Source organism: Salminus brasiliensis, chromosome 14 (assembly GCF_030463535.1).
Source record: "Salminus brasiliensis chromosome 14, fSalBra1.hap2, whole genome shotgun sequence".
In the NCBI taxonomy this organism is placed as follows: domain Eukaryota; kingdom Metazoa; phylum Chordata; class Actinopteri; order Characiformes; family Bryconidae; genus Salminus; species Salminus brasiliensis.
The window spans coordinates 9730949-9734762 of record NC_132891.1 but is presented as its reverse complement, the minus strand read 5'-3'; positions in this window follow the sequence as shown (position 1 = coordinate 9734762).

Sequence of the window (3814 nt, the reverse complement as noted above, 5' to 3'; positions counted from 1 at the left end):
AAAAAAATGCACAAGCGAAATTTCTTCTTAAGAATGGTTGGTGAATAAGGCCCATTGTTCTGTGGTGAGAAACCCCTTCTACTGGTCCTTATATTATTACCAACTATTGTTTGTCTACTGTCTAAAGAATATTATGTCACAACACAAATCTTGGTCTGAAATCAGCTGTGAAACGTAGTCATATGATATTCCAAACATCAGTGCAGTTTGCTGTAACTAGGTCAAACAAGGACAAACCTCTGTTGGGGCATGAATACCAGTAGTGAAAAAGTGTAACTAATCTGGACTGAAATGAGACAAAGCTTTTAATGTTCCTCTGTGTGTGCCTTGCATATGCATGCCTTAATTGCTAAACAGAATAGGCTCAGTAGTTGGATGCTCAGCTCAGTATTTTCCCATGCAGCAGTTCTTAACTCCTTGGAGAGCTTCAGTGGCTCAGAGCTTATGAACGCCCACACATATGCATGTTAAGATATGCATTAGGCCTAATGCTGGTGTGCCCAGGCACTCCCCGATCTGAAATTATACTTTTGCTAAATATAACATGCATATGGACAAGATTTATTAGGCCTATATTAGCAGGCCTTTTTTCCACTAATAAACAATGAACAAATAAATGAACACATAAATGTTGGCTAGTTATTCCCCAGGGCTGAATTATATCTCACAGAAAGTACATCGAATCAACTCTAAGTAGATTCAGTTTTCAACTTTAAGACCTTACAAAGGGGAATGTCACCACTTTTTAAAATTTCTGCATAAAGATGTAAACAAAGCCATTCATTGTGGCTTGGTGTGAAACGGTCTGTTCTAGAGAAACCTACAGAGTCAGAGTGAACAGTGGTGGTGAATTACTGGTGTATCTGTATGTGCATTCATGCTGAGGTCACGTTTTGGTGAATATGCAGAGAACACACGGTACCTGTTAGGGTAAATACAGTCATTTCACAAGTGCATGTGCCACCAGGAAACTGTAAGTTAGATTTGCAAGCCATTGTAGGAACTGTAGTGGTTTAGGAGTATTGCTTTGGTAACTGTAGTCTTGTTTGCCCCCCCCCCCCCCCCCCCCCTTCTTGCTGCTGTCTGTAGAAAGACTGACCCATACGCTGGTTTTTATCACAGTTTCACAGAAAATCTGAATTTTTACTTTATCTTATTTCAATTATTTTCATTCGATTGGACGATGATGTCGTGTCGACGGTGTGTGTGTTTGGAAAAACATGAAACATGCATTTACACTTTAAATTTTAGCAGTGAATTAACAGACTACAGTGTGTATTAACTACCTCAGGGGGGCACTATACCGCACTAGATGGTATTATCTGCAAAGCACAGCTGTCTGTTCAAATTAGATTCGATTTTGACCTAAATTTATATTTTTAAATATATTCATGGCAGAGGAGAGGTGCAGTTCCTGCAGAGGGTTGGTTTCCAATGGGTTCATGGTCTTTATAGTTCCACAGAAATCCCATTCATTTGTGTAGAACCTTAAAATGATACTGGGGTTCTTTAAAACTTTAAAAAGCTTCTTCTTCTCCCATGTTCATAACTTACATACAGAATTTGTTCTGTAATGAAGCATCCATTAAAACATTGTAAGTGAGCCAAAAATGGTTCTTCTATGGCACCAATTCACTAAAAAGGGTTGTAAGGGTTGACTTATATAATAGTGGAATCCTGTCTTGAAACATCTACACAGCCCATGGTTAGTCCGTCCGCTAGACTGCCACTGGCCACCAGGGGGAGACTCAGAATTGCCCCTAGATAATTACGGGCAATTGCGGCTAACTGTCTCTCCCCCTACTTACTATAAGTGCATGACGTCCTTGTTCTGTGCTCAGTCTGTTACATTCAGCACTGACTCAGCCTGTAAATCTTTCCCAAAACTTCTTTCACAAGTTTCAAAACTCTGCCCTCTCAGGCTTCCCCCTCTGCCCTCTGGCACATCCAAAAGTAATATATAAGACAGGAGAAAAGGAAAGTACACAGAATGGGAACTAAAGACCAAACCACGTCAAGGTTTTTCCTTTCTCGGGTGTTTATGAAATTCTTCGTTCATTGTTTCCCACCATCTTCTCATTTAATTTGGAAAGATCTGGTTGTTCTGTTTATCTTCTGCACTCATCAGTTCGAAGCATGTTAATTTTTCCCTGGCTGCCACTTTTGTCCATTAGTTCTCACATCTTCTGCCCCAACATGTGGTATGCTGGTAGGACATTACTGCTCAAAGGTTCGAATCCCACCTGGGGTATCTCTATATCAGTCTCTGGTAACTCCCTCAGTTGACACTACTGTCTCTTCTACTGAGAGTACAGTACAAAGAATGGGCCACCAAGTTACATCAGATTACAGGTGAGGAACCAGGCAAAGAACTAGCACCCAAATGATTTGATGAGTTGTCATGGTTCTATACAGAACCACTGCCTGTGCTAAAGAACGTTTTTAATAAGTGTACTGTCTTATGTCAGGAATAAACTATTTTAAAACTTTTTTGTTACACTGGGAGGCATTTTTTCCAGGCACAGATGAAGTACACATCTTTGTGTTTTTGAGTTAGGCCACTTCGTTTAACATTTCGGGGCTTTTCTCTTGGTAGTGGAAAGGTCAGGGCTTGGAGAGTGCTCACATACTATCAATCGACCCCGAGCAATAAGGATCATATTTTAATGATGGCATTTCACGGTCTGTTTTTGCTGCAGGCAAAGAAACATTTAATCCATTATCTATGAGCTTGGTGCAATTAAAGAATGTTCATTAATCTTCCAGTGTATTATGCCATGTACATATTCATAGCTTAAGCTTGAGCAAGGTTTTTCAGACAAGTCAAGGAGAACATACGGCCTCACACCATACAGTATGTATCTACTGACCTGACCAAATGGAACAAGCTTTTTTTATTTAAAAAAATAATTTGGGAAAGTGGGACACATCCTAATATGGGTTTAAAAGGGGTATTTTATGTGTTTTTTTAATTTTTCATCTGAACAGAAATTTGGACAGATATTGCTACCCTGAAAGGTGCCATAAACCATTAAAGTAACTGTTTCTCATGATCATTTTTGATTACTGAGTTAAGTATAAGTCACATAATTCACTCCTATATTATTGTATATAATATATACCTTCTGTATTCAGCATTTTAGGCTAGACCCATTGCTAACACAGATGTGCAAATGCACACACACAGCTTGTCTAGTCCCTGTAGAAAGGTTTTGCCAATAGAACAGGAATCTCTAGAGCAGATAAACATGAACCTTTCAGAATCATGCCTAATGGCAGATGTGATCCGAAGAGGTATGAAGACCCCCAGGATTCAGCGGTAGAGCAGTGGAACTGTGTTCTCTGGAATGATGGATTGTGCTCCATCCAATACTCTTGGAATGATTTGGGGAGCTGAGGATGAGGTGGGGTCGTGATCATCCAACATCCTGACTTCACTAACACTCTTCTTGCTGAAAGCAATCAAATCCTCACAGCAGTGCTCCAATATCTAGTAGAAAGCTTTCCCTGGACAGTAGAGACAGCTACTTTAACTAAAGCAGGAAACTCTTTTTTATACCCTTGATTTTGGAAGAAACATTAAATCAGTAGGTGTCCCAAAACTTTTTTCAACATAGCGTGTCTCTTTCAAATGAGCTTTGAATTGGAATTAGATTGAATCAATTGTGTTGCTGGCACCCTTGTGATTCCTGAGTAGACTCCTGACCCACCACTACCTCGGCCAGGAAGAAGCGTGTGAGAAGATGGATGGATGGATGATACTTATCTCTCCATCGATTACAATTTACCCCACCTATGGCCTCATTTTAATCAT